Source organism: Giraffa tippelskirchi, chromosome 4 (assembly GCF_054371585.1).
Source record: "Giraffa tippelskirchi isolate mGirTip1 chromosome 4, T2T-mGirTip1v1.2.pri, whole genome shotgun sequence".
Classification (NCBI taxonomy): Eukaryota; Metazoa; Chordata; class Mammalia; order Artiodactyla; family Giraffidae; genus Giraffa; species Giraffa tippelskirchi.
The window spans coordinates 139,149,799-139,175,557 of NC_137278.1; the positions used below are offsets into that span (position 1 = coordinate 139,149,799).

The following is a 25,759-nucleotide window of genomic DNA, read 5'->3' on the forward strand; positions in this document are numbered from 1 at the left end:
CATGTTAATAAAGTTTTCTCAAGAGAACTTTATTTTTAAACGTAGGTGTTCTATTATCTTACTTCTTTTAGCTTGATCCCTATCTGGATACATTGCAATCACCCATAAAATATAAAGTAAAGTAGCTCTCAGAAGCTTGTAGCCAAACAGCAGTAATTTGTCCTGCCTTTGGCATGAAGTTCCATTCCCCAGAAGCAGCCAGCCAGCTTCTTTATTTCTTTTCACATGTACATACATCTTGCTAAATAAAATACATATATTTCTGCCACTTAATCCATAAGGAATGAAGGAGGACTTTTCAATCTATACTCCTCTCTGCCCTCCTCCACTTTCACAATATGACTGTTAAAATTTTTGGTTAAATCCATATCTTACTGCTTTTATTTTATGATCATTGAAATACTGTTCACTTCAGAGCTAATGAGTATACTATGATTACATTTTTCCTGGAGTCAATACTGTCTTATTTTTCTCATGTTTTATCTTTCTTTGTATTTATGACTAAATCTTCCCATACCTTTGCAGATATATGGGAATGGCATTATGGAGCCTTTAATTTTCTATTTTCTCTATTTCTCTACTATTGCAGTTAGTCAGTCATGTCCGACTCTGTGACCCCATGGACTATAGCCCATCAGGCTTCTCTGTCCATGGAGTTCTCCAAGTGGGAATACTGGAGTGGGTTGCCATTTCCATCTTCTCAACCCAGGGATCGAATCCAGGTCTCCGCATTGCAGGCAGACTCTTTACCGACTGAGCCATCAGGGAAGCCATATTTCTCTACCATTGAGTGCTTTTAAAAAGAATATCTATTGATTAGTTTCTTAATTACTAAAAGCAATAAAAACATTTCCACTTTGAAAACTATAAAAGCAGATGTTAACACCTCTCCGGCAAAACATCTTCTGGATCTCAGTGAGGAAACCAGACAAAATGACTGAATGCTAGACTAGTGACAGAAACAATATATAGAAAATTTAAATAGTAAATGAAAATATTTTATCAAAAAATCTATTACAAACAGTAGAACATTAGTTTTTACCTAACTAAAAAAAAATTAGTGGTGATGTCATAATATTTATATACTGGCTAATTTCTAAAGGGTAATTTAACAAGTATCAACTATTAAGTTCTATTGTTTGAACCAAAAATGACATCCCATTTTATCCCGGGGTTCTAGTCAGAAATACAAATATTTATGTACAAAGGTATGTATTGTTTAAAATTCAAAACAGATATATACAAAATGATTATTAGGAAGCATTAAAATGTTTCAGAGAATTCCTAATGAGATGGAAAAAATTCTGGATTTAATGGCAAGTGCAAAATACCTCCTGTGTATGGATACACATAGACAAGGTAGTAATGGCATAGTAGTCAAGACTATAATCGCTTGACAGACATACCTAGATTTCTGTGGCCATGTTTCCACTTGGAGCATTTGGCCTTGGATCACTTACTTAACCCAAGTTAATTTGAAAAATAAAAAGATACAAACAACACCAACAGAAAAATACTGTATAATTCTACCTATGTGAAGTACCTGAAATAGGTAGATTCGTAGAGACAGTAGAATCTAGGTTACCAGGGACTGAGAGGAAGGGGGGAGTGTTACTGAGTAATGGGTACAGAGTTTTTGTTGGGGATGATGAAAAAGTTTTAGGTATCGATAATGGTGATGGTTTCACAACGTTGTGAATGTACTTAATGCCACTAAACTGTATACTTAAAACTATTTAAAATGGTAAATATTATGTATAGTTTATCCCACAAACAAATGGACAGGCATAACTGGTTAGAATTTTTGTGTAAAGAGCAGTTAGGCCACCAAGACCCTCCCTGCCACTCCCCAGTCATGCTGAACCATGATACCTGTAGTCTCCTTCCCCTGTCAATGTCCAGAACACTCCCAGATAAGTTCAAGCTGGAGGTTGGGGGGCAGGGAAGGGAAATTTGGGCCCTGAAAAAAAAAAAAAAGACTTCAACAAAGTCCCTCAAGCTGGTACAAGGTGGCGGTAGTGGTACTGGTACATGCTTCTGATGAGCTTTTAAGTGCTTCACATTCAAATATGAACAGACACATAAGCATCAACAAATGTTTGAGGAAAGCCTCAAACACAGCAGAATCCAAATGACTAGACCAAAAAAAATGGAGCTTACAGGAGCTGAGGAATTTTGGCTTTAAAACTTTCTGACTCCTGGGTTTCAGAGAAAAGGACTGAGGCCTATAATAGACTGGTTATTTCTAATGTGAAAGCATTCAATCAGAGAATGCCTGTCTTACCAGATGTGTTTTCTTTCCATGTGCAATCACTTATTTACTCATTTGTTATTTGGGGTTTTTTTTGACTAGGTGTCTATTTTGGAACTGCTATTTACAATTTTTAGATTATCATAAAGATGGCCACATATAATAGGGCAGATTCATAAGTGCATGCGTGAATGCATGCTTCAGTCGTGTCCAACTGCAACTCCATGGACTATAGCCCATCAGGCTCCTCTGTCCAGGGATTCTCCAGGTAAGAATGCTGGAGTGGGTTGCCATGCCCTCCTCCAGGGGAACTTTCCAACCCAGGGATCGAACCTGCATCTGTTATATCTCCTGCATTGGCAGGCAGATTCTTTACACTAGTGCCATGTGGGAAGCCCATATTTATAAGTATTAAATGTTAATTCATTTCTTTGTTTTATATTCCATAGGTGTAATATGTGGTACACAACAATGATCATGAAGTATTTAGGCATTAACATGTAATAATAAAACCCTGGCTAGAGAAGAACTTGAAAGTTTTACATAGAATATACCAGAGCTAAATAAGTAATTTAGATGCAATTATTTATAGAGGAGCGAAACGTGATTATAAAAGGTGGGATGAAGAAAAAAAAAAAAAAGGTGGGATGAAGAGTCACTGGATCACATAACTGGAACAGTTCAGCTTCAGAAATGGATGAAGGGGTTAAAATGTAATTAGAAATCTTTTCCTTAACCACTGCTTTCCTCTATACTACCTTTGTTTTCCAATAACCTTTCTTTATGAGATAGCAGAGATGACCACCAGTATCTCTAAAGCTAGGAATCCTAATAATGAGAACTCCTCTCCAGCAAAAGTCCCAAGAAAAGCCCTGAGGGGGCAGGCCTGTGTTACAGTCTCCACTTCTGAAGATGAGTAGATTAGTCCCACCCAACTCACATACACTAAGTGTGTTCATATGCAACGTAGTAGTTTAAGTTTGGAATCAATGTGTAAGTTACTTATCTCATCAAGACTCTTAAGCTCTCCTTTTCACCAAAACAGAATACTGAGGCAGCTGAGCAGGATGCACAAAGAAAACAGATGCAGCACCAAACAAAAAGAAGCCATTTCCCAGAGTAAGCATTTTTGACAGATTCTTTGCAAAACATATAGAAGGAGGGTAAAGCTCTTTGGAAAGCAGTTGACAGGCCTTGTCACTTATGGTAACAATGGAAGAAACTCTGTGTGTGTGTGTGTGTGTATGTATGTGTGTGTGTGTACGTGTGTGTGCATGCTCAGTCATGTCTGACTCTTTGCAGCCCCATGGACTGTAGCCCTCCAGGCTCCTCTGCCCATGGAATTTTCTGGGCAAGAATACTGGAGGGTGGTGCCATATTCTACACCAGGGGATATTCCCCATCCAAGGATTGAACTCACGTCTCTTGGGTCTCCTGCATTGGCAGGCGGGTTCTGTACCACTAGTGCCTCCTGGGAAGCCCATAAGCAATTGCAGTCAGAGACTAAACCCAAGTCCACTGGATGGGTTTAGTCATTATTATGTTTAAAATTGCTTTTGTAAAATCCAAATTTTAAGAATCCTTAGGTACTGTTACAGATAGAACTGATTAATAATTTTAGTTAAGATCTGGTACCTAGAGGGCTCAGTGGTAAAGAATCTGCCCACCAATGTGGGAGACACAGGTTCAATCCCTGATCCAGGATTTCCCACATGCTGCTGAGCAACTCCAGAGAAGGCAATGGCACCCCACTCCAGTACTCTTGCCTGGAAAATCCCATGGACGGAGGAGCCTGATAGGCTACAGTCCATGGGGTCGCTAAGAGTCGGACACAACCGAGCGACTTCACTTTCACTTTTCCCTTTCATGCACTGGAGAAGGAAATGGCAACCCACTCCAGTATTCTTGCCTGGAGAATCCTAGGGACGGCGGAGCCTGGTGGGCTGCTGTCTATGGGGTCGCACAGAGTCGGACACGACTGAAGCGACTTAGCAGCAACAGCAGCAGCTGAGCAACTCGGAGAAGGCAATGGCAACCCACTCCAGTACGTTTACCTGGAGAATCCCATGGATGGAGGAGCCTGGTAGGCTGCAGTCCATGGGGTCGCTAAGAGTTGGACACGACTGAGTGACTTCACTTTCACTTTTCAGTTTCATGCATTGGAGAAGGAAATGGCAACCCACTCCAGTGTTCTTGCCTGGAGAATCCCAGGGACAGAGGAACCTGGTGGGCTGCTGTCTATGGGGTCGCACAGAGTCGGACATGACTGAAGTGACTTAGCAGCAGCAGCAGCAGCTGAGCAACTAAGCCCCTGTGCTCTGTGCCACAACTCTTGAGCATGTGCTCCAGAGCCCAGGAAACACAACTCCTGAGCCCGTGTGCTGCAACCACTGAGCCCAGAAATAGCAATTACTGAGCCCAGGAACCACAACTCCTGAGCCCAGGAAATGCAACCACAATACTGCAATGCAATACTGAGCCTGGGAACCGCAACTGGTGAGCCAGGGAGCCACAACTGCTGACCCCAGGAGCCACAACTCCCAAGCCCAGAAACAGCAACTGCTGAGCCCAAGTGCCACAACTACTAATCCCAAGAACCACAACTCCTCAGCCTGTGTGCCACAACTACTGAGCCCCAAAATAGCAACTACTGAGCTCAGAAATAGCAACTGCTGAGCCCGAGTGCCACAACTACTAAGCCCAGAAACCACAACTCCTCAGCCTGTGTGCCACAACTACTGAGCCCAAAAATAGCAACTACTGAGCCCAGAAATAGCAACTCCTGAGCCCGTGTGCCACAACTCCTGGCCCCAGGAACTGCAACCACGACTACTGAGCCCGAGAACTGCAACTACTGAGCCGGGGAGCCACAACTGCTGACCCCAGGAGCCACAACTAATGAACCCTGGAGCCACAGCTCCTGAGCTCAGGAACCACAACTCCCGAGCCAGGGTGCCACAACTCATGAGCCCGCATCCCCCAACTACTGAGCCCATGCCACAAATGCCAGGCCTGCTTTCTGAGACCCCATGACCCACAGCAAGAGAAGCCACCCGCCACAGTGAGAAGCCTACACACCACAACTGGAGAATAGGCCCCACTCGCCAAAACTACAGAAAAGCCCACACAGCAACAAAGACCCAACACAACCAAAAATAATAAAAAATATCTGGTACCTAGAATAGACAAATCAGAAATACAACACCTTTCATAGAATGCAGTCTTAAGCAGATTCCTTCCTGGGAGTGTTGTATCTTTTATTACTACATCTTTCCAAATGCATGGCTTTTTCTCTTTTTTCTTATTTTCTCAGATTGTGTTTTTTTCCATTATAGTTTATTACTAGATATTGAATATAGTTCCCTGTGCTATGCAATAGGATCTTGTTGTTTATCCATCCTATATATTATATGCTAGTTACAAATTCCCAATCCAACCCTCCCCTACTCCCTCATGGGAACCACAAATCTGTCTCTGCATCTGCGAGTTCATTTCTGATTCATAGATAATTTTATTTGTGTCATATTTTATATCCATATATAAGTGATATCTTTCTGACTTCACTTAGCATGATAATCTCTAGGTCCAACTACATAGCTGCAAATGGCATTTTTTTCATTCTTTTTTTATAGCTGAGTAATATTCCACATCTTCTCTATCCATTCTTCTGTCAATAGGTATTTAGGTTGTTTTCATGTCTTGACTATTGTAAATAGTGCTGCTTGAACACAGCAGGTGCATTTTTCTTTTTGAATTATAGTTTTGTCCATATATATGCCCAGAAGTAGGATTCTTGGATCACATGGCAATTCTGCTTTTAGTTTTTTAAGGAACCACCATACTGTTATTCATAGAAGCTACTCCAATTTACATTCCCACCAACAGTGTAGGAGGATTCTCCACACCCTCTCCAGCACCAAATGCATGGCTTTATGTGAAACACATAATCTTTTATATGGATATGACATACTTTGGTGGGAATTATTCTAGGATAATTCAATAGCCACAAATCAAAACACCACATTTAACAAAACAAAGGATAAAAATCATATGATCATGTCAATAGATGTAGAAAAAGCACTTGACAAAATCTGGTATCCGGTTATGATAAAAACTCTCAAAAAAATTTTGTATAAGGAGAACATACTTCAACATAATAAAGGCTATATGAGACAAATCCACAACTAATATAACTCAAGGGTAAAAAGATGAAAGCCTTACCTCTAAGATAAGGAACAAGACAGAAGTGCCCATTATCACCACTTTTATTCAACATAATATTAGAATTCCTATCCATGGCAATAAGAGAAGAGAAAGAAATAAGCGAAAATTGGAAAGGAAGAAGTAAAACTCATTGATAGTGTATATAGAAAACATGATATGATGACAGATGACATGATAGAATATCAGTAAAGTTTCAGGATACAAAATTAATATATAGAAATCTATTGCATTTCTATATACTAATAATGAACTATAAGAGAAATTTAGAAAGCTATCCTATTTACAAATGCATCAAAAAGAAAAAATCCTTAGGAGTAAAATAACCAAGAAGGTAAAAGGCCTATACTCTGAAAACTATACACCACTGAAGAAAGAAATTGAAGACAACACAAATAAATGTAAAGGTATACCATGCTCACAGATTGGAAGAACTAATATGTTAAAATCTCCATACTTCCTAGAGCATCTTCAGATTCAGTGCTGTTCCAATTAAAATATCCAAGACATTTTTCACAGAACTGGAAAAAATAACTCTAAAATTTGTGTGGGATCCAAAAGACCCAAATAGAACAATCTGAAGAAAGAAGAACAAAGCTGAAGCATCATGCTCCCTGACTCAAACTATACCACAAAGCTACAGTAGTCAAAAGTGTATGCTGGGTTCAAGCCCTGGTTCGGGAACTAAAGTCCCAGAAAGCTGTGTGGCAAAAAAGAAAGAAAAAAAAGTGTATGGTAATGGCCCCAAAACATATACATAGATAAATGGAAAAGAATAGACAGCCCAGAAATAAAACCATGCTTATGTGGTCAGTTAATTTACAACCAAGGAGCCAAGGATATACAATGGAGAAAAGACAGTCTTTTTAAAAAATAGTGTTGGAAACACTGGAAAACTACATGCAAAAAAAACATGATCGCTTTCTTATGCCACATATAAAAATAAAAATAGATTAAAGACTTAAATGTAGATCTTAAACCATAAAACTCCTAGAAGGAAACACAGGCAGTATGCTGTTTGATATGTCTTAGCAATGTTTCTTCAGATATGTCTCCTCAGACAAGGGAAACAAAAACAAAATTTAAAAAAATGGGACTACATTAAAACACTGTTGCACAGAAGATATTAATAAAGCAATCAATAAAAGGTAAAGGCAACCTACTCTATGAAGAAGATATTTGTCAATGATATATCCAATAAGGGGTTAATATCCAAAATATGTAAAGAGCTCATACAATTTATTATTTTAAAAAATCTAATTAAAAAATGGTCAGAATATCTGAACAGTTTTCCAAAGAAGACATACAGATGGCCAACAGACAAATGAAAAGATGTGCAGCATCACTGAGCATTAGGGAAATGCAAATCAAAGCCACAAAAAGATCACCTTACACCTGTCAGAATGGCAATTATTAAAAACAACAAAACCCATGTGCTGGCAACAATCTAGAAAGAAGGGAACTCTTGTGCACTATTGGTGGGAGTGCAAATTGATGCCACCACCATTGAAAACGGTATGAAGATTCTTCAAAAAGTTAAAAGCAGAACTACCATTGTTGTTGTTGTTGTTCAGTCACTCAGTCGTGTCCGACTCTGCAACCCCATGGACTGCAGTATACCAGGCTTCCCTATCCTTCATCATTTCCTGGAGCTTGCTCAAACTCACGTCCATTGATTTGGTGATGCCATCCAGCCATCTTGTCCTCTGTCATCCCCTTCTCCTCCTGCCTTAAATTTTTCCCAGCATCAGGGTCTTTTCTAACGAGTCGGCTCTTTGCATCAGGAGGCCAAAGTGTTGGAGCTTCGGTTTCAGCATCAGTCTTTCCAGTGAATATTCAGAGTTGATTTCTGATCCAGCAATTCTACTTCTGGGTATTTATCTGAAAGAAAATGAAAACACTTATTTGAAAAGACATATGCACCACTACATTCATTACAGCATTATTTACAATAACCAAGGTACAAAAGCAACTTGAATATCCATAATAGATAAGTGGATAAAGAAGATATTGTGTATGTGTGTATATATTTATATATATATATAACATTTATGTATGCCCACAATGGAATATTAAAGATGTTTTATATACACACCAACAATGCAATAATGGAATATTACTCAGCCAATCTTGTCATTTACAATAACATAGATGGACTTAGAGAGTGTTATAAGTGAAATAAGTCAGAAAAACAAATACTATATTATTTCACTTACTGTTTTTGTTGTTCAGTCACTAAGTCATGTCCAACTCTTTGTGACCCAATAGACTGCAGTATGCCAGACTTCTCTGTTCTTCACTATCTCCTGGAGTTTGCTCAAACTCATATCCATTGAGTCCATTGAGGATGGTGATACTATCCAACCATCTCATTCTCTGTCACCACCTTCTCCTCCTCTTTTTCTCAATCTTTCCCAGCATCAGGGTCTTTTCCAATGAGTTGGCTCTTCACATCAGGTAGCCAAAGTACTGGGGCTTCAGCTTCAACATGAGTCCTTCCAATGAATGTTCAGGGTTGAGATCCTTTAGGATTGACAGGTTTGATCTTCTTGCTGTCCGAGGGACTCTTCTCCAGCATTACAATTTGAAAATATCAATTCTTTGGCACCCAGCCTTCTTTATGGTCTAACTCTCACATCTGTATACATGACTACTGGAAAAACATTAGCTTTGACTGTACAGACCTTTGTCAGCAAAGTGATGTCTTTGCTTTTTAATATACTGTCTAGGTTTGTTATAGCTTTCCTTCCAAGGAGCAGGCATCTTTTAATTTCATAGCTGCAGTCACCATTCAGTAATTCTGGAGCCCAAGAAAATAAAATTTGTTACTGTTTCTGATTTCACTTATGTATGAATCTAAAGAACAAAACAAAACAGAAACAGTTTCATAGATACAGTGAACAAACATAGTCATCAGAAGGGAGGAGTGGGAGGTTGAGTGAAATAGGTGAAGGGGATCAAGATGTACAAACTTCCAATTATCAAATAACTGTAATAAGGATATAATGTACAAAGCAGGGAGTACAATCAATAATATTGCAATAACTTTTTATGGTGACAGATGGTTAGCAGACTTCTCATGGTGATCAATTCATAATATATATAAATGTTGAATCACTCTGTTGTACACCTGAAACTAATACAATATTGTATCTCAACTATACTTTAATGCATAAAACATATAATGTATTAATAAGTAATATATGTAATAACAATAGCACAATAGAGGGTAGAGAAATGGAACTATATTGGAAGAAGTAAATAAAATAGATGGTAACTCAAATCCACAGGAAGAAATAAAGTACTTGAAATGGTAAATTTCTAGTTTGAAAAAAAGCTATATTTTTTCTCCTTTCTTTTCCTAACTTCTTTACAAGACATACCATCATATAAAGCAATAATTACACACTGTATTGTTGAGTTTGCAATATATAGATATAAAACCTATGAAAATAATAGCACAAACGTCAGTACAAAGATTCTATATTTACTGCATTTAAAGAAGAATCTGATGTTGATTGTGATAAAATAAGAAGCAAAGCATAAATCAACCACCAAGAATGTATCTTTTTTAAAAAAAAAAGCAAAAACTAACAAAGGAATTAAATAGCATATCAGAAAATACCTATTTAACACAAAAGAACGTAGTAAAGGAAGAGGAGAGCAACAAAAAATGAGTAATTCAGAAAACCAATAGCAAAATGGCAGCTATAAATCCAAATGTATTGATAATAATATTGACTGTGGGTGGATTATGGACAATGAAAATTCAGAGACTGTCATACTGAATGAAAAATAAGATCTAACTCTCCACTGTCGACAAAGACAAACTTTAAAGGCTCAAGTATACTAAAAGTAAAAGCATGGAAAAGATATACTGTACAAACAGTAACTAAAAGACAGCTGGAGTAACTATACTAAGATTAGACAAACTAGATTTTAGGACAAAAACATTGCTAAGAAAAAGTGGGAAATTTTATAATAATGAATCAATTTATCAGGAAGATAAAACAATTGTAGACATACACATACCTAACAATAGAACCCAAAATACACCTGACAGAATTGTAGGAAGAAATAGACAATTCAACAATAATGTTGGCTACTTCAACCCATTCTCAAAAATAGTACATTAGACAAAATAATGATTAATAGCAAGCATATAGAAGAATCAATGCTATCATCCAACTTGATCTAGTGGTGGTGGTGGTTTAGTCGATAAATTGTGTCTGACTCTTGTGACTCCACCGACTGTAACCCACCAGACTCTTCTGTCCATGGGATTTCCAAGGCAAGAATATTGGAGTGGGCTCCGATTTCCTTCTCCAGAAGATCTTCCTGACCCAGAGATCAAAGCCAGGTCTCCTGCATTGCACGTGGATTCTTTACCAAGCCACCAGAGAAGCCCACCTTGACCAAACTGATATCAATAAAACATCCCATACAAATTTAGCAGAATCCACATCTTTCCAAAGAAACATGCATCATTCTCCAAGATAAACAAGATGTTAGGCTCTTAAAAAGTCTCAGTAAATTTAAAGGATTCAAAATTATTCAAAGGATGTTCTCCAACCAAAATGGAAACTTGAGAAATCCACAAATATTTGAAAATTAAACAATACACTTCTATATAACTCATGTGTAAAAAAAAAGGAAATCAAGGAAGTTAAAAAATATTTTGACCTGAATGATAATTTAATAAATCATCTCAAAATTTATGGGCTGTAACTAACTAGTGCTTTAGAGGCAAAGTCAATTTATTTAAATGAATATTTAATAAAATATTTTATTTTTTATCAGAAAAAATGAAAGATATAAAATAAACAACCTATGCTTCCACCATAAGTAACTGGAAATAAAAGGAATCCAAATTAGAAAAGAAGTTAAACTGTCACTGTTTGTAGGTGATATGATACCATATACAGCAGAAGATCCTAAAGACACTAGTAGAAAACTACTAGAGCTCATCAACGAACTCGGTAAAGTTTCAGGTTACAAAATTAATACACAGAAATCTGCTGCATTTTATATACAATAAAAACAAAAGATCAGAAAGAGATATTCAATAAACAATTCCATTTACCATTGCATCAAAAAGAACAAAATACCTAGCAATAAACCCACCTAAAGAGACAAAAGACCTGTATTCCAAAAACTATCAGATGCTGATGAAAGAAATCAAAGAAAATAAAAACAGATGAAAAGGTATACCATGTTTGTGAATTAGAAGAATCAATATTGTCACAATGGCTATACTACCCAAGGTAGTCTACAGATTCAATGCAATCCCTATCAAATTACCAACAGAATTTTTCACAGAGCTAGAACAAAAAACCCTTAAAATTTGTATGGAGATACAGAAGACTCTGAATAGCCAAAGCAATCTTGAAGAAGAAAAACGGAGCTGCAGGAATCAGGCTCCCTGACTTCAGACTACACTACAAAGGTACAGTCATCAAAACAGTACTGTACTGGCACAAAAAAAGTGGAAACATAGATCAATGGAACAGGATAGAAAGCCTAGAAATAAGCTCATGCATCTATGGTCATTTAATCTATGACAAAGGAGGCAAGACTACATAACGTTAGAAAGACAAACTCTTCAACAAATGCTGTTGGGAAAACTAGATAACCACATGTAAAAAAATGAAGTTGGATCATTCTTTAACACCACACACAAAAATAAGCTCAAAATGGATTAAAGACCTAACTATGAGACTGGTCACTAAAAAATTCCTAGAGGAAAACACTCTCTGACTAATCTCAGCAGTATCTTTTTCAATTTGTCTCCCAGACTAATGAACATAAAAACAAAAATAAACAAATGGGACCTACTTAAACATAAAAGGTTTTGCATAGCAAAGGAAACAATAAGCAGAACTAAAAGACAACGTACAGATTGGGAGAAAATATTTGCAAATGATGTGAGCAACAAGGGATTATTCTCCAAAATTTACAAATAGCTCACAAGGCTTAACATCATCAAAACAAACAACTCAATCAAAATATGAGCAGAAAGCCTAAATAGCCATTTCTCCAAAGGAGACATACAGATGACCAAAAGGCACATTAAAAGATGCTAAACATCACTACTTATTAAAGAAATGCAAATCAAAACAACAATATGCTATCACCTCATACCAGTCAAAGTGGCTGCCATCAAAAAATCCACAATCAATAAATGCTGGAGAGGGTGTGGAGAGAAAAGAATCCTCCTACACTGTCAGTGGGAATGTAAATTGGTACAGCCACTAAGGAGAACAATATTGAGATTCCTTAAAAAACTAAAAATAGAGCTAATGAACCATATGATCCTACAATCCCTGGGCATATACCCTCAGAAAAATATGGTTCCAAAGGATACATGCACCCCAGTGTTCACTGCAGCACTGCTTAAAAGAGCCATGACATGGCAGCAACCTAAGTCCATTGACAGGGAAATGGATAAAGAAGATGTGGTACATATACACAATGGAATATTGCTCAGCCATTAGAAAGAATGAAATAATTCCACTTGCAGCAACACTGATGCACCTAGAGATTGTCATGCTGATGACAGAGTAAGTCAGACAGAGAAGAAATATAGTATGGCATCCCTTATGTGCAGAATTTAAAAATAAATGATACAAGTGAACTTGTTTATGAAAAAGATTCACACACTCAGAGAACAAACTTACGGTTGCCGGAGGGAAGAACAGAGAGAAAGAGGCAGGGAGTTTGGAATCGACAGGTACACACTGCTATATTTATAATGGATAACCAAGAAGGACCTACTATATAACACACGGAACTCTGCTCAATGTTATGTGGCAAGCCTGAATGGGAGGAAATTTGGGGGAGAATAGACTGCTCCCCCAAATGTATGTATGGCTGAATCTCTCTGCTGTTCACCTTAAACTATCACAACATTGTTAATAGGCTATACCTTAATACAAAATAAAAACTTAAAAAAAAATAAAATTGATAACCAACAAATTCCTACTGAACAGCACAGGGAACTCTGCTCAATGCTATGCAGCAGCCTCGATGGGAGGGAAGTTTGAGGGAAAATGGAAACATGTATATGTATGGCTGAGTCCCTTTGCTGTACACCTGAAATTATCACAACATTGTTAGCCGGCTATACTCCAATATAAAATTAAAAGTCTAAAGAAAGAAACCAGAAAAATAAGAGCAAACTAAACCCAAAGCAAGTAGATGAAAAGCAACAATGAAAGTCAGAGTCAGTCAATGAAATAGAAAATGGAAAGTGAGTAGGAAGAAAATCAATGGAACATACATTGGTTCTTTGAATAGGTCAACAACACTGAGGAGCCTTTAGACATACAGACCAAGGCAGAGACAGGGAGAGAGAAAGGTAAACAAAGACAGAGATAAAAATAGAGAGACAGGGAGAGAGGGAAGGATGGAGGGGGGGAAGGACATGGGGAGGGAGAGAGAGAAAGAGGATATGAGAGAGAATGTACAAATTACTAAAATCATGAACAAAAGAGAGGATTTCTCTACCTACCTTAAAGATACTAAACAGATTGTTATGAAATACTGTGAACAACTTTGTGTCAACTAATTAGACAAATTAGTTGAAATAGACAAACTCCTTGAAAGACACAAGTTAACAAAACTAACTCAAAAAGAAATAGGAAATATGAATAGTCTAGATATTTTCATTTTCTATTGCTGCTGTAGTAAATCACCTCAAATTTAGCAACTTAAAAACCCACCGATTTTTACAGGTTAGTGTAAAAACTGTGTTAGTCTCTCAACCATGTCCAACTCTTTGCGACCCCATCAACTGGAGCCCACTAGGCTCCTCTGTCATGGGATTCTCCAGGCAAGAATATTGGAGTGGGTAGCCATTCAACTCCCAGAGGAAAGGTTATAAATCCCACTGAGCTAAAATCCAAGTAACAGCAGGACTACATGCCCTTCTGGAGGTTCTAGAGGACAATCTGTTTCTTTGAATTTTCCAGTTTCTAGAGGACACCTGTATTCCTTGGCTCATGGACACCTTCCTCTATCTTCAAAGCAAGCAATGTCAGGTGTGCTTTGCACATCACATCATTCTGAGTCTTCTCCGTTTCTCTTTCACTTTTAAAAACCCTCATCATTACATTGGACTCAACTGAACAATCCAAGTTATTTCTCTCCATCTCAAAGTCCTTAACTTAATCACATTTGCAAAGTCTCTTTGACCATGTAAAATAAAATATTTACATAAGATTAGGAGATGAATATCTTTGGGAGATCCTATAAAAAGAAACTGAAGTAGTGCTTAAAAATCTTCCTACAAAGAAAATTCAATGCTCAGATTGCTTCACTGGTAAATTCTTCCAAAAGTTTAATGAAGAAATAATAGCAATCCTTCACAAATCCTTCCAGAAAATGGAGAAGGGAGCACTTATAAACTCATTCAATGAAGTTAGTATTACTCTAATATCAAGCCGTACAGAAATATCATAAAAAATAAAACTGACAAGCATTGCTTATGAACATAGGCACAAAAATCCTCAGTAACACACCAGCAAACCAAGTCTAATAAAATATTAAAAAGATTATATACAATGACCAAATATTCCAGTTTGTAAAGTTAGTTTAACATGCAAAAATCAATTAATATAATACAACATTTTAATAGGGCAAAAACATAAGATTATCTTAACACATTCAGAAAAATATTTAACAATATCCAACATCCATCTATGATAAAATCTCTCTGCAGGAAACTTAAGAGACAAAGTTCCGAGCCTCACCCCCAGCTCCGCCGACCGGCCCAGCAGACCCACCGCAGACCTGCTGACGGCCCGCGGATCTGCCATCCTTTCGAGTGCGCCATGTCTGGTTCATCCAGCGTCGCGGCTATGAAAAAAGTGGTTCAGCAGCTCCGGCTGGAGGCCGGGCTCAATCGGGTGAAGGTTTCCCAGGCAGCTGCAGATTTGAAACAGTTCTGTCTGCAGAATGCGCAACATGACCCTCTGCTGACTGGAGTATCTTCAAGTACAAATCCCTTCAGGCCCCAGAAAGACTGTTCCTTTTTGTAGTAAGACGAATCTTGACAAGGTTTTCCAAACCACTTTTCATAAACCAGTGAATATTCAAAGGAAAGCTAAATTTGAAGCCTGTACAAAAGCCTCTCTGTAACGTGCCATACTATACAAACTTCTACTTTTGTCAGTCCTTAATGTCTACCTCTCTGAATATTCATAATTTTCTGTTTCACAAGGGTAATTATTTTATATACACTGATGGCAGCATACAATAAAATACTTAGTATAAAAAAAAAAAAAAAAAAAAAAAATCTCTCTGCAAACTTAGAACTTGGAATGGAAAGTAACTTTCTCAACATGATAAAGGCCATCTACAATAACCCTACAACCAGCATATATTGGGAATAAGGCAGAGATCTCTGTTCTCACCTCTCCAGTGTTGTACTAGATATTCGAGCCAGTGTGATTTAACAAGAAAAATAAATTAAAAGTCTCCAGATTGGAAAGAAAAAAATAAAATTAGCTTTGTTTGTAGACAATATAATCCTATATGTAGAAAACCCCAAGAAAATCACCAAAAAATTATTAGAACTAAAAAAAATTCAGCAAATTCCAATAACTCAAGATCAATGTGCAGTAATCAACTGCATTCCTCTAGCAACAAACTACAAAAAAGAAAATTCTACTCACAATATAATCAGAAAGAACAATATGCTTAGGAATAAATGTAACAGAGAAGTATACGATTTTGTATATTGAAAAGTACAAAACATTGCTGAGGGAAATTTTACAAGATTTGAATAAGCAGGAAGATATTTCACATTCATAGACTGGAAGATTCAATATCATTAAGATGGTAGTTCTTCCTAAGTTGATGTATAAATTCAATGCAATCCCTATAAAGGGCTAGCAAGCTTATTTTTTACGAAATTGTCAAGCACACCCTAAAATGGGTATAGAAATATAAAGAACCTAGAATAGCCAAACAACCTTGAAATGACGATCAGAATTAAAGGGTTTATGCTACCTGATTTCAATACAGAATATAAACCTACAACAATTAAGAGACTTGACATAAGGGTAAACACATGGAAAAAATGGAAAAGAATTTTGAATCTGAAAATAAACTCTTACATTCAACTTCAATTGATCTTTGACAAAGATCTCATGGCAATCTAGTAGGGAAGGAGCCTTTTCCACAGATATTGCTGGAAAATTGGATAGCCACATACAAAATCATTAATTTAGACACCATAAAATTTAGTCACTGACCTCAAGAAGGGCCAGGCCTTGTGAATAAAGACAAAGTTCCTAGATAAGAATAGGCTCTAGGCCAAAACCTAAACAAATCCATATTAAACAAACCTACAATGAGGCTAGGAGATTCTCCAATAATATAATTGTCTGCTAGAACTAAACTCAACACTCTTCAGATGAAGATATTAGAATTCATTCTCGTCATCTTATCATCCACCTTGTCAGTGTATGATAAAAAAATAACTAGACATGTGAAGAAATAAATTAAATTGCCTACACTGAATCTGACTCAAAGAGAAAAGGGTGAACAAATTGCTAAGACTAGTCACTAACTCTTTGGCTTTTTTGTCACCAAATAGAGGCTAATATTAATTTTTAAATGTTTAAGGTAAAAAGCAGAACATTCAAGAATGAACTCTGTAAACAAGTTGTCTGAATAAAATAAAATTATTCAGATTTCATGGAGTCTTCTATAGTTTGGCTCTGGATGCAGTTACCAAAATGAATCTCATGGAAATTTTCACTTCTACTTAAACTGGAAGGACCAAATAGAAAATTGTGTAATTGATTGATTCTTTCCAACTGTGGCACTGGAGAGGACTCCTGAGAGTCCCTTGGACAGCACGGAGATCAAACCAGTCAATCGTAAAGGAAATCAACCCTGAATATTCATTGGAAGGGCAGATGCTGAAGATGAAGCTTCAGTAATTTGGCCATCTGATGCAAATAACCAACTCATTGGAAAAGACCCTGATGCTGGGAAAGATTGAGGGCAGGAGGAAAAGAGGGCAACAAAAGACAGGACGGTTGGATGGCATCATCAACACAATGGCCGTGAGTTTGAGAAAACTCTGGGAGATGGTGAAGGACAGGGAAGCCTGGCTTGTTGCAGACCATGCATTCACAAAGAGTCATACACGACTTAGTGAATCAACAACAAATTTTGATATGGGACTTTCCTGGTGGTCCAGTGGTTAAGACTTCCTCTTCCAACGCAGGGGATTTGAGTTCGATCACTGGTTTGGGTGCAAAGATCCCACATGCCTCCCAGTCAAAAAATCAAAACACAAAACAGAAACAATATTGTAACAAATTAAAATTTTTTTAAAATGGTCCATATCAAAAAATCTTAAAAAAAACCCAGTAATATTGATAAAGCCGTTGTACTAATAAAAATGAGGGTAGTATTTTCCAGAATCTGTCGAGAGTGTATCTGTTGCCTATTAGGAATTCCTTGACTTCTGGAAACTCAAAAAGATTCTAAATTAATATGCAACTGTTGGAATGACCACTGAAATTTCTAGTAGTAAACTTCAAAAACTGTGTGGATCACAACAAAATGTGGAAAATTATTAAAGAGATGGGAATACCAGACCACCTGACCTGACTCCTGAGAAATCTGTATGTAGGTCAAGAAGCAACAGTTAGAACTGGACATGGAACAAAAGACTGGTTCCAAATTGAGAAAGGAGTATGTCAAGGCTGTATATTGTTACCCTGCTTATTTAACTTATATGCAGAGTACATCCATGCCAGGCTGGATGAAGCACAAGCTGGACTCAAGATTGCTGGAAGAAATATCAATAACTTTAGATATGCAGATGATACCACCCTTATGGTAGAAAGCAAAGAGCTAAAGAGCCTCTTGATGAAAGTGAAAGACGAGAGTGAAAAAGTTGGCTTAAAACTCAACATTCAGAAAACTGAGATCATGATATCCAGCCCCATCATTTCATGGTAAATAGATGGGGAAACAATGGAAACAGTGACAGACTTTATTTTATTGGGCTCCAGAATCCCTGCAGATGGTGACTGGAGCCATGAAATTAAAAGATGCTTGCTCCTTGGAAGAAAAAGCTATGACCAACCTAGACAGAATATTAAAAAGCAGAAACATTGCTTTGCCAACAAAGAAACCAGCTATGGTTTCTCCAGTAGTCATGTATGGATGTGAGAGTTGGACCATAAAGAAAGTTGAGCTCTGAAGAATTGATACTTTTGAACTGTGGTGTTGGAGAAGACCCTTGAGAGGGAGATTAAACCAGTCAATCCTAAAGGAAATCATTCCTGAATATTCATTGGAAGGACTGATGCTGAAGCTGAAACTCCAACACTTTGGCTACCTGATGCGAAGAACTGACTCCTTGGAAAAACCCTTATGCTGGGAAGGATTGAAGGCAGGAGAAGGGGACGATAGAAGATGAGATGGTTGGATGGCATCACTGACTTGATGGGCATGAGTTTGAGCAAAGCTCCAGGAGTTAGTGATGGACAGGGAAGCCCGCCATGCTGCAGCTCATGGCGTCGGAAAAGTCAGACACAACTGAGCGACTGAACTAACTAACTAAACATCATTTCAATGCACATTTCTGCTTTATGTTTTTTGCTAGTGACTTATGGTTGTTGTTCAGTGGCTAAGTTGTGTCTGACTCTGCAACTCCATGGACCACAGTACGCCAGTCTTCCCTGTCTGTCACTATCTCCCAGAGTTTGCTCAAACTCATGTCCATTGAATTGGTGATGCCATCCAACCATCTCATCCTCTGTCACCTCCTTCTCCTCCTGCCTTCCATCTTTCCCAACATCAGGGTCTTTTCCAATGAGTTGGCTCTTGGCATCTGGTGGCCAAATTATTACTTTCTCTTTATTGTATATGTACTTTAGACTACGGAAATTATGTTAGACAAAAAGTAAATTTGAGGGATTTTCTTATTCTAGTTCAAAATTGGTCATAAAGCAGCAGAGACAACTCTCAACATCAACAATGCACTTGACCCAGGAACTGCTAACGAACGTACAGTGCTGTGGTGGTTCAAGAAGCTTTGCAAAGGAGACAAGAGCCTTGAAGATGAGGAGTGTTGTGGCTGCCATCAGAAGTTGACAACGACCAACTGAGAGTATCATCGAAGCTGATCCTCTTACAACTACACATGAAGTTGACCAAAAGCTCAACATTGACCACTCTATTGTTGGCATCTGAAGCAAGTTGGAAAGGTGAAAAAGCTTGATAAGTAGATACCTCATGAGCTGACCACAAATCAAAAAAATCATCATTTTGAAATGTCATCTTCTCTTAATCTATGCAACAACAACGAACCATTTCTCAATCGGATTGTGACATATGATGAAAGTGGACTTTAAATGACAATTCAGTGATGGCCCAGCTCAGTGGTTGGACCAAGAAGCTCCAAAGCACTTTCTAAAGCCAAACTTGCACCCAAAAAAGGTCATGGTCGCTGTTTGGTGGTCTGCTGCCAGTCTAATCCACTACAGCTTTCTGAATCCCAGAGAAACCATTGCATCTGAGAAGTATGATCAGGAAATCGATGAGATGCACTGAAAACTGCAATGCCTGCTGAAGGCATTGGTCAAAGAAAGGGCCAAGTTCTTTCTCAGGACAATGCCCGACCACACTTCACACACCAACGCTTCAAAAGTTGAATGAGTTGGGCTAGGAAGTTTTGCCTCATTCGCCATATTCACCTGACCTCTCGCCAAGTGACTACCACGTCTTCAAGTATCTCAACAATTTTTGCAGTGAAAACACTTCCTCAACAGCAGGATGCAGAAAATGCTTTCCAAGAGTTTGTGCTTTCCAAGAGTTTGTCGAATCCCAAAGCACAAATTTTTATGCCACAAAAATAAACAAACATTTCTAATCACCAAAAATGTGTCGATTGTAATGGTTCCTGTTTTGATTAATAAAGATGTGTTTGAGCTGTTGTATGATTGAAAATCCAGTTTCCAAAACCACAATTACTCTTGTACCAACCTAGTAATTCAAGGTACATAGGCAGAAATGTGGCCAGGGCATACCTGAAAGAGCATGGTCACAATTCTGTATTCAGATCAGAATTTTAGGAAAAGTCTGCATTCAGAGTTCATACATGCAGAGTGACTTCCCTGGTGGTCCAGTGGTTAAGAATCCATCTGCCAATGCAGGGGACTCAGGTTTGATCCCTGGGCTGAGAAGATCCCACGTGCCAAGGACAACAGAACTCATGTGACACATCAATTGAGCCTGCACTCTAGAGCCCAAGAGCTGCAACTACTGACTGTGTGCTGCAACTACTGAATCCCGTGCCCCTGGAGCTTGTGCTCCACAACAAGAGAAGCCACCACAATGAGAAGCCCATGCACTATACCTGGAGAGAAGCCCCCACTTGTTGCAAGTAGAGAAAACTTGTGGGCAGCAATGAAGACCCTCCCAGCCAAAAAGAAACAAAGTTCATATATGGAGAAAAGATAAAATCATAAGCAAAATATTAACTCCACAGACAGAAGCTGAGGTTTGGGATTCAAGCCCATTGCAAAGAAATAGTTTAAACTCAGGCAGGAAATATCTCTGGGAACAAAGCAGAGAAATGAGGTCACACAGTAGTGCAAGCCACGTCTCTCTCAGTGATGTAACAGACTGAATAGATTATCCCAACAAGTGCAAATTACTCCACAGAGCAAAATATGTTTCAGGAGGTTGCAGTTGATGTGTCTTTGTGTAATTTCAAAAGAAGTAATGACAGATATAGAAGATAAACTTTTGATTATGAAAGAGGAAGGCAGAGAGAGGGATAAATTAGGAAGTTGGGATGAACATATACACACTATATAAAATAGATAACTAATAGAACTGTATCTCACAGGCAACTTTACTCAATATTTTGCAATAACCCATAAGGGAAAAGAATCTGAAAAAGAACACACACACACACACACATATATATAGAAGATAAACTTATGATTATGAAAGGGGAAGCAGGGGAGGAATAAATTAGGCATATATATATGGGCTTCTCTGATGGCTCAGTGGTTAAGAATTTGCTTGCAGTGCAGGAGACCCAGGTTCGATCCTGGGTTGGGAAGATCCCCTGGAGGAAGATATGGCAACCCACTCCAGTACTCTTGCCTATAGAATCCCATGGACAGAGGAGTCTGCTAAGCTGCAGTCCATAGAGTCACAAAGAGTCAGACATGACTGAAGCAACTAAGCAGTACACATACACACACACACACATACACACACATACAGTGACAGATTTTATTTTCTTGGGCTCCAAAAATCACTGTGAACAGTGACTGCAGCCATAAAATTAAAAGACGCTTGCTCCTTAGAAGGAAAGTAATGCTAAACCTAAACAGTGTATTAAAAGGCAGAGACATCACTTTGCCAACAAAGGTCCATCTAGTCAAAGCTATGGTTTTTCCAGTAGTCATGTATACAGATGTGAGAGTTGGACCATAAAGAAGGCTGAGTGCCAAATAATTGATGCTTTCAAATTGTGGTACTGGAGAAGACTCCTGAAAATCCCCTGGACAGCAAGGAGATTAATACAGCCAATACTAAAGGAAATCAACCCTGAATATAAATTGGAAGGACTGATGTTGAAGTTGAAGCTCCAATACTTTGGCCACCTGATGCAAAGAGCCAACTCATTGAAAAAGATTCTTATGCTGGAAAAGATTGATGGCAGGAGGAGAAGGGACAACAGAGGATTAGATGGTTAGAGAGCATCACTGACTCAGTGGGCATGAATTTGAGCAAACTCAGGCAGACAGTGAAGGACAGAGGATCTTGGCAAGCTGCAGTCCATAGAGTTGCAAAGAGTCAGACATGATTTAGTGACCAAAAACAACAAACAACACCAGAAACTATCACAATATTGTAAATAGATTATCGGTTCAGTTCAGTCACTCAGTTGTGTCCAACTCTTTGCGACCCCATGGACTACAGCATGCCAAGCGTCCCTGTCCATCACCAACTCCCAGAGTTCACCCAAACTCATGTCCATTGAGTCGGTGATGCCATCCAACCATCTCATCCTCTGTCATCCCCTTTCCTCCTGCCTTCAGTCTTTCCCAGCATCAGGGTCTTTTCAAATGAGTCAGCTCTTTGCATCAGGTGGCCAAAGTATTGGAGTTTCAGCTTCAACATCAGTCCTTCCAATGAACACTCAGGACTGATCTCCTTTAGGATGGACTGGGTGGATCTCCTTGCAGTGCAAGGGACTCTCAAGAGTCTTCTGCAACACCGCAGTTCAAAAGCATCAATTCTTCAGCGCTCAGCTTTATAGTCCAACTCTCATATCCATACTTGACTACTGGAAAAACCATAGGCTTGACTAGACAGACCTTTGTTGACAAAGCAATGTCTCTGTTTTTTAATATGCTGTCTAGGTTGGTTATAACTTTCCTTCCAGGGAAAGACTAGAGATCTCTTCAAGAAAATTAGAGATACCAAGAGAACATTTCATGCAAAGATGGGCTCAATAAAGGACAGAAAATAGACTATACTTCAATTTAAAAACAGAAGTAAAAAAAGAAGTGATGAGGATCTTTTAAAACTTCTTCACATGTAATTCTTGTTATCTCTAATAATACTGAAAATAAGAATTCAAAGGTTTCTTCTAAATTGTCATTTTCTATAAGTTGTTTATTCTCCAGAGGACTATGATTCAGAAACATACAACCACAGAATGAATATATGATCCAGCAATTCCACTCCTGGAGTCCTTTAGAGCCTCCTACACGCAGAACGTATACAGCTAACAAACAAATGGGGCTAGGAGAGTCCCCGACCAACATCACAAAGGGGAATTCAAGCTCAGAGACATGGCTCAATAACCAGCACACTTTCTAATTCTTATATCTTCTGTTTCCTTTTCTTGCCTTACTGTCCCAGCTAGGGCCCCCACTACAACACTGAATTGAAGTGGTGACAGCAGCATCCTTGTCTTATTCCTCACATCAAAAGAAAATCTGACAGTTTCACCATTAAATATGATGCATATTGTCAGTTTTTGGTAGATTAAGAAAATTCCCTCCTATTTCTAGTTTTCTAGGAAATGTTAAATTTTATCAGTTAATGGATATTGAACTGTATCAAATGCTGATTTTCAGCATCTATTGAAAGAAGCTTATCACTTTTCTTTTATTCTGATAATGTGTGAATTATACTCCATTCCTTGAATAAATCCCACTAGGCCATGATGTATGTTATGACCTGAGTATTACCCCTCCTCAAAATTCATATGTTAAAGTCCTAACCCCAAGTGTACCTGTATTTGGAGAGGAGGGCTTTAAGGAAGTAATTCAGGGTAAGTGAAGTCATATGGTGGGGCCCTGATCCCACAGAACCAGTCTTTGTAAGAAAAGATATCAGAGATTTCCTGCTCTCTCTTCAAGGGCACTCAGAAGAAAGGCTTGTGCGGACAAAGTGGCCATCCCCAGGCCAGGAAGGTAACTCTCACCAGAAACCCAATCCTGCCAGAACCTTGATCTTGGACTTTCCAGCCTCCAAAACTGAGAGAAAATAAAATTCTGTTGTTTAAGCCATGTAGTCTGTGGTGTTTCATTGTGGCAGTCTGAGCAGATGAACATGATGCACTATGTTATTTATATATTGCTAGATAAAGTGTGAGAATATTTTGTGTAGAATTTCTTCATCCATGTTCTGGATGGGGGGAGTATTTCTCATTATATTCATGTAAGTTTTATTTCTCATTATATCCTTGTTGAGTATTGATATGAAGATTATGTTTGCCTTGTATTCTCTAGCTGAGTTATTTTAACTGCTTTTAACATTTCTTTCTTAAATGTCCCATGAGAGTTTGCAGGGGAGCTACTTGGGCCTGCAGGTTTCTTTGTGGAACCTAATTATAGACTCAATTCCCTATAAAACTACTTTGATTTTCTAGTTTTCTTGTATTATATTAGGTAAGCTATATTTTTCTAGGAATTTGATGACTTTTCCCTAAAATTTACAAAGTATTCATGTGAAGTTGTTTACAATAGCTTCTATTAACTTTTTAAAATTAATTTAATTGGATGATAATTATTTTACAATATAGTGATGGTTGTTGCCATACATCAACATGAGTCGGCCACAGTATATACATGTGTCCCTCCCATCCTGAACCCCCTCACACCTCCTTCCCCACCCTATCCCTCTGGGTTGTCCCAGAGCACCAGCTTTGGATGCCCTGCTTCATGCATTGAACTTGCACTGGCCATCTATTTTACATATGGTAATGTACATGTTTCAATGCTATTCTTTCATCATCCCACACTTGCCTTATCCCGCTGAGTCCAAAAGTCTGTTCTTTACATCTACATCTCCTTTGAAGCCCTGCATGTGGGATCATAATTACCATCTTTCTAAATTCCATATATATGCATTAATATGCAGTATTTGTCTTTCTCTTTTTGACTTACTTCACTCTGTATAATAGGTCCAGTTTTATCCACCTCATTAGAACTGACTCAAATGCATTCTTTAATAGCTGAGTAATATTCCATTGTGTTATATTCCATTCCAAAGTAATGTTCCATCTCACTAATTTTTTATCCATTTATCTGCTGATGGGCATCTAGGCTGCTTCCATGTCCTAGCTATTGTAAACAGTACTGCAATGAACATTGGAGTATCTATGTCTCTTTCAATTCTGGTTTCCTCGGGGAGTATGTACAGCAGTGGGATGGCTGGGCTGTATGGCAATTCTATTCCTAGTTTTTTAAGGAATGTCCACACTGTTCTCCATAGTGGCTATATAAGTTTGGATTCCCATCAAGAGTGTAAGAGGGTTCCCTTTTCTCCACACCTTCTCCAGCAATTATTGTTTGTAGACTTTTTAATTATGGCCATTGTTTGTAGACCGGCATGAGATGATAACCTCATTGTGGTTTTGATTTGTATTTCTCTAATAATGAGTGTGATCACTCACCTAGAACCAGACAACCTGGGGTGTGAAGTCAAGTGGGCCTTAGGAAGCATCACTATAAACAAAGCTAGTGGAGGTGATGGAATTCCACTTGAGCTATTTCAAATCTAAAAGGTGATGCTGTTAAACTGCTGCACTCAATATGCCAGCAAATTTGAGAAACTTAACAGTGGCCACAGGACTGGAAAAGGTCAGTTTTCATTCCAATCCCAAAGAAAGAGAGTGCCAAAGAATGTTCAAACTACTGCACGATTGCACTCATCTCACACGCTAGCAAAGGCATGCTGAAAATTCTCGAAGATAAGTTCCAACAGTATGTGAACTGAGAACTT

General features: G+C 38.2%; 1 protein-coding gene, 1 long non-coding RNA gene and 1 pseudogene across 3 annotated transcripts in view; 2 read left to right on the forward strand and 1 right to left on the reverse strand.

Annotated features, from left to right (window-relative positions):
- Positions 1–24,038, forward strand: part of ZCRB1 (zinc finger CCHC-type and RNA binding motif containing 1) — a 41,243-nt gene extending 17,205 nt beyond the window's left edge. Inside the window, exons 9-11 of the transcript XR_014083034.1 lie at positions 2,354–2,519; positions 3,297–3,370; positions 23,893–24,038. The gene's annotated coding sequence lies outside the window, so the exon portion shown is untranslated. The remainder of the gene's footprint in view (positions 1–2,353; positions 2,520–3,296; positions 3,371–23,892) is intronic.
- Positions 5,743–25,759, reverse strand: part of LOC145546573 (uncharacterized) — a 61,168-nt gene continuing 41,151 nt past the window's right edge. Inside the window, exons 3-4 of the long non-coding RNA XR_014083041.1 lie at positions 8,689–9,328; positions 5,743–8,353 (exon numbers count right to left, since the gene is read on the reverse strand). This is a non-coding gene — a long non-coding RNA (uncharacterized LOC145546573). The remainder of the gene's footprint in view (positions 8,354–8,688; positions 9,329–25,759) is intronic.
- LOC145546571 (guanine nucleotide-binding protein G(I)/G(S)/G(O) subunit gamma-5 pseudogene) lies at positions 15,191–15,771 on the forward strand (annotated as a pseudogene). The gene has a single exon (XR_014083040.1). The product of XR_014083040.1 is annotated as a guanine nucleotide-binding protein G(I)/G(S)/G(O) subunit gamma-5 pseudogene (transcript).